General features: G+C 45.4%; 1 protein-coding gene and 1 long non-coding RNA gene across 3 annotated transcripts in view; one reads left to right on the top strand and one right to left on the bottom strand.

Annotated features, from left to right (window-relative positions):
• The window catches only part of JDP2 (Jun dimerization protein 2), a 34,739-nt gene that overhangs the window by 4,349 nt on the left and 24,390 nt on the right, over positions 1 to 6,000 (top strand). The window contains exon 1 of one of the 2 annotated variants that reach the window (XM_053285852.1): positions 5,395 to 5,534. The exons of the other annotated variant lie outside the window; for it this stretch is intronic. The gene's annotated coding sequence lies outside the window, so the exon portion shown is untranslated. Of the gene's footprint in view, positions 1 to 5,394; positions 5,535 to 6,000 lie in introns of those variants that run through there. 2 annotated transcript variants of the gene reach the window in all.
• Positions 3,592 to 5,010, bottom strand: LOC128340586 (uncharacterized). Its single transcript, XR_008313814.1, has 2 exons — positions 4,883 to 5,010; positions 3,592 to 4,543 (listed from the first exon to the last, which is right to left on the bottom strand). It is a non-coding gene; the product is annotated as an uncharacterized LOC128340586 (long non-coding RNA).

The following is a 6,000-nucleotide window of genomic DNA, read 5'->3' as shown; positions in this document are numbered from 1 at the left end:
CTCCGAGGGCCCATTGGGGAGAAGGGTGAACACAGGCCCCCTCTCCCCTAGCTACGCCCATACTTGACAACCTGTCCTTGGTGGTTCCCTTCCTACCTGGGTGGGCCCTGAGAGAGCTGCTCTGCTGTCACCCTCTAAGACAGTCTGGCGACAATGAAACAAATGAAGGAACCAGAAAGGGAGCAATGATCTCTGATCCCAAGTGGACAGGGCTGAAATAATTAACCCTCTCTGTGAAATGAGAAAACACATCCCAGGCAGGCAGGACTGATATACTGGAGTGTATGTGATAATTATCTTTACATTTATATACTTATAAATGTATAAATATTTTAAATAAATGTTAAATGCATAGAAGAGGCAAGTCTATCAATATCTGAGGCCTTTGCTAGACATCATCACCATCTATGAATTAAGGAGACTCAACCACACATGATACTAATCTTAATTTATATTTGAACTGCTGTCAAAACCTTTCCACTTATGATGGAAATCTTTTCCAGTCAAGATGATACATCTGCCAGTTTATCCTAAACATGTGGGGGAGGAATGTGACCATGTACATGTGGGGGAGGAATGTGACCATGTACCCCACACAACCAGCATGCTCACCCCCTACCACCTGAACACAAGGGATTGTCCATCAGAACCATTTCTAATTAACTAGTACAGAAAGGTATTATTGAATTTGCATGTTTAACCCCAACTGCCTCTTTCACAATTAGATGGCAGTGGGTTGGGATAGGGCATCATTTGGTGTGGGGAGATATGTCCTGCCCACATGTTTAAATGAGATGGTCAGAGTATTGTCTGAACCAGCCTATAATCTTGCTCTGAACATTATTGGATTCCAGGGGGCTTTAGAATGCTGATGACCATTTGGAATTCTGTTCGTATTATTGAGATCAGTGGAGCTGAATTCAACAGCTACAATACTGGTAGAAACACTGAGTGAGACAATAATATTGTAGATCAAGGCATTTGTAATCTAACTTGAAGCTATGACTTAACAAGATATGTGACCAATATCTCAGGAGGAATTGAATGAGAAGGAAAATGTTTCTAAGAATGTGTTCATGAAGTCATGTGGTTTAGAAATAACCTAAATTTGCAGTAATGAAATTGTGTGCGTGTGTAAGCTGGAAATGCTTCCTGGTCTCTCTTGATTACTTAGTGTAGAAGGAGAGTTGTTCATTCCTAATGGACACTATCTGTTTTAATGTTTCCTCCTCACCTCAAAAGCACTGTTCTCCAATAATAATAAAAAAGTTGACTGCATATTCCCATTAAGCATCTTCATGCATTCTTTATATCTTTTATTTCTTCAATATTATGTCATTTGAACCCCCACTTAGCTTTTTGTCATCCAGACACTATATATTGAATAAAATTACTTTCAGTAATAACACTTAGGCTAAGAAACTCTAAATGAACTGTTGCTTTTGGTGATATTTTTTGGAGTGGAGTTTTTGCTTTCCCCCAGCCTTCCATGCAGCATTGCACCTCCTTGCTATTCCCAGTTGGTGTGACCTTAGGCAAATGGTAATTTTTCTTTGTCAGTGAGCATAAAGACAGTCACTGACTAAACTATGGAAGAGTTTGTTTGCTCTATAATTTTCCAGCCTTTCATTGATATTGCCTTTCAGTACTGTTTCGTTAACTCATTAAATGTTGGGCAATTAATTGATCCTTCCTTACTACCCTTCTAAGCCAAACAGAATTATATCTAAAAGATAAATGTATTTCTTTTATGTTTGGATAAACCCAACCCTGCACTGGAAATTAGATTTCCCTGTCCCAGCAGAGTGTACACATTGCAAGCTCTTCATGTGGGAACTAAAGAAAATCAACTAAGGGGTGGCAAGTGTTAGACTGCAGTATTCTCTTACTCATCATACCTCCATTGCTGTTCTTTGCCTCCCGTTCCAAAGTAATCCCTCCCATTGTCATTGTACTGAAAAATGAGAGGAAAACAGTAAAGTCTGTCTTTAGTGTATTCCTTTAGTGCTTCCTTATTGTTGATCCTTGGAGCAGTTCTGGGCTTGCCCCGTTCCTGTGATAATGCAAGCAAGCACAGGATGGTGATGGGGATGAGAAGACAGCAAACTAAGCCAATCCTTTCACAAATTTGGGCATTTAGTGGTGTGATTCTAAAGCAGCTTTTTTCTGATAAGAACTTAAGCAGGTGCTCAATAGTTGGTCTATATGTGCTGTTTTGAATGGAGGCGGGATCTTGATCTCGTTGCCTAAGTGATCTTTCTGCTCATTCTGAAGCTTAATTTTGCTTCCAGGATGGGGAACATGCTCTTTATCTCTTGAACAAACAAATGCATGCAGTTCACACACACAGCTCCAGGAAAACAGGACGTATTTATATCTGCATAAAATTCTGGGCTATGGATATGGAACATGCGGGTGACTGTCCTTGTGGTACTTCTTTATCCATCTGAAAGGGATTTTCTGCATCAGAGATATTGAAGCTACAGAAGGCTACGGAAAGGAGGTACTAGCCGCCCCCCCCCCCCACGCATTTGTTTCTCCTTCTGTAGAAATATATTCTAAATTTCTACTCTTGTGTTTTCTAGACATGTATATAATGTTATAGGAGTATAAACAGTGTATTAGACTTGTATATAATGTTATATTTTTAATGTTTAAGGCTGCATTCCAATACATACTTTTTTGGAGAAAATTATGGACATGGTACCCCAAATAGTGATTGTGCAATTTTAAGTTGCAATGGAACAGGGCTGTTTTGCTGCACTGTGGGCAATGTTATAGACACACAAAGCGTGGTGCTGAATTGTCCATGTTACCCTGCAGAGAATGTCAGCCCTTATTTCCCCCCCACCTTAATTTAAGAAAAGTGTATTTTTAAAACATGGAACCCATTGAGGCTGCATTTTAATTCAAGGCACATACTATAACATTCTTAACGCAAGCCTATCTCCTGCTCCTAGAGGAGTGATGTGTAAGCACTGGGCCAGCAGTGTTTATTGATGTAGCCTACCTGGAGACAGGTACCAGTTTATTTTGTGCTTCCCTTCGGATTGGAAAGAGAGAGGATTGTGGTGGAAAAGAAACATGGAATGCAGAAAAATGCAGTTGAGCTAGCGCTGATGTAATGTGGCAGGTTATGGAGCATGATGCAACTTATTTAGTATGAGTTTTTATTAATAATAATAATAATAATAATAATAATAATAATATTTATACACTGCATCTAAGGAAAAAAGTTCTCAAAGCAGATTAGATAGCAAAAAGAAAAGAAAAAAAAAGGAAGGTTCACAATCTAAAACAGAACAGAGCAGGACAAAAGGAGACACCAGCAATAGCCACTGGACCCATGCTATGTTGAGCTGAACAAGGATAGCTACTCTCCCCCTGCTAAATATGAGAAAGCAACCACTTGAAAGGTGCCTCCTTGTCCAGTTAGCAGAGATTACGAATGCTAGAAGACAGCTCTTAATGAACAGAACAATTCCACCTTCATACTTTCTAGGGTATCTTTGTGGAGTGGGCTACCTGGATGACGCCTAAGATGCCAGCAGTCTCTGGATAAAAAAAGGAGAAGAATATTTGCAGACAATAATACCTTGGAACATTTATTTTTCCATGCACAAATATTGAACACATATGTATCATGCCAACTAATCAAAGATACACAAATATGTTTATTTCAGTTTCCAGCCCATCTTATCCTGATTAGCGATCAAATAAATACAACAAAGCAACAGATATTGGAGCAGAAGATAGTCTCAGGGGAGAAGAATTTTACAGGGTTTCCTTCTGAGAGAGTACTGAAGGCTTGTAGGGTTCAGTATAGAAGCATGGGGACAGTGCCCGCACATGGAGGAACCCCAAAGAGCCCTGCTTTTCCTTCTCTCTGCTTGCACAGGCGGATGTGCCGGCAGCTTAAGGAAGTCCTGCAGATAATAGCAAGTCTATGCACATTCCCCAGATTCCTATCCAGCCCTCTCTTCCTGTGCCTTGCAGGTTATAGGTGCTCAGGGCACAAGTAAGAGGGCTCAATGGGGATATGAGAGTTGCATACAGAATATCTTCCATTCTCTGCCATGGCCCCTTGCCCTGCCCGCATGTCCATCTGCGCACTCATGTTGGGAGGGAGGACAGAGAACCAGAGCTCTAATGTGCTCTGTGGGGTTCCCCATGGCTGTCTAACCCTAGGTTTGAAAACTTATCCAAACAATCCTTTAAAATGCTTCCAGAAAATGCACCACAGAACCCTTTTATTTGGCTTGCTTTTTGTGGAGGTTTTGAGGCCTCACAAGGTTTTTCTTCATTTAGACATGAAAATATAGTAACCACAAACTTAGAGCAAGTTCAGTTATTAACATGATCATATTAACAATGTCCATGCAGGAACAATTCTCAATGTTCTTCTTGAATTCATCTGCCACCGTCCAAAGGAGAACTGTATAGTACAATAAAATATCTTGTCATATTGGTTGGAGAACCACTGATGACCTCCTTATTCTGTAGCAGAGAGACTTCTTGGAAATTCACCAAAAGGCAGAAACTCCTTAAACCCAAAACAAAGGAGACAAGATAGGAGAAAACTCACTGTCAATTCTAATATTAAATTGATGTTAAAAAGTTGAACCAGTAACTCCTGCAGCAAATCAAGCACACCCTGCTGCTAAACTCTGAATGGCCTTCCCCTCCTACTTGCTAGCCGTGCATGGTCCCTGGCATCAAAGTGATACTGAACTGTGGATAATGGGGAGATGCTGAAACCCCTCGCTGCTGTCCACACTATGAAGGTATGTGTGTATCAGATAAAGCTTTCCCCGAGCCCAGTTCTTGCTTTCAACAGAGAAGATGCTGGAGTGAACTCTGCCTGGAAGTTACGCCCTCTGACCTGGAAGCCCTATTGCCTTCTGATTCCAGAGGTGTCACGCAAGGAAGGCAGACATTCTGCACATGCTCAGAGTCATGCCCGTTTTATGATGACTTGACTTGTTGCAGGGCTGCATCCTGGCGCTGAAAACAGGCCCCGGGGCTGAGCTCCGGCCCCACTGCTGGAGAAGAGAAAGCCGCGGCATTCGCCGTGCGCTGCCCGGGGAAGTGGTCCCGCCCCCCGGCCTGCGCTCTCCTCCCCTGCGGTCCCCTCTTCTCCTCCCACCTTGACGTCTGGAACTGGCAGCCTGGCCGGTTCCGCATTCCAGACCCCTCCCCGCACCCAGGGGCCGATATATAACCGGGGCTGATGCAACCCACCCAGCCGCCCGACAGAGCCTGCCTGCGGGAGGGACGGCGAGAGACCGAGCCGACTTGCAGCGACGGCGGGGGCAACTGCCCGAGCGTCCCTGTGGCGGCGGCGGCGGCGGCAACTGCAGCAACAGCAGCCCCGCTCTGGTCCGGGCTTGGCTCAGCACGACGGGCCTGGAGCGAGAGGCCGAAATCCGCTCCCGGAGCTGGGCGGCTGCCGTGGAGCTAAGCGTGCAACCCGCCTTCCGCTCCTGCTGCAGCCGGGCCCCGGGGGCCCCTTCGCAGCCCGCTCCGTCGGCACGGTGGGTGCAGGACTGGATCGAGGCGGGCAGGCGGGGGGGCGGGTTTCAGCACCGCGGAAGCTCCGCGTGTTCCTTTTCGGCAGCCACGTTCCCCGCCGGGCTGACTCTGCGTGCAGAGGCTGCGATCCGACCTGACTTTCGGCCACTCGGGATGGGCCTCCTCTTTTCCCAGGCTCAGCGCGCGGGGAGCGCTAGCGGTTTTCGGGGCTCCTAGCCGCGGGCCCCCCTGCCTTGCGCATTCCCGGTGGCTGAAGCCGCCGCGTCTTTCCTTCGCCAGAATAGTTCCCCCTTAACAGCCAGCCCTCAGTCCTCTTGCCCTGCCGATGTTCGGGGTAGCGGAAGAGTGGGTTTTTTAGCAGCCTTCCAGTGCATTCTTATGCGTGAATCGGGGATGGTTGTGGCACAAACTAATGGTATTCGCGATCGTGAGGAGGAAGCCGCTGGTTGTCATTATTCTGAATTAATG

The sequence above is a fragment of the Hemicordylus capensis genome, chromosome 1 (assembly GCF_027244095.1).
Source record: "Hemicordylus capensis ecotype Gifberg chromosome 1, rHemCap1.1.pri, whole genome shotgun sequence".
Lineage (NCBI taxonomy): Eukaryota > Metazoa > Chordata > Lepidosauria > Squamata > Cordylidae > Hemicordylus > Hemicordylus capensis.
The sequence above is the reverse complement of the archived record's forward strand: the minus strand, read 5'-3'. Positions and strand labels throughout refer to the sequence as shown.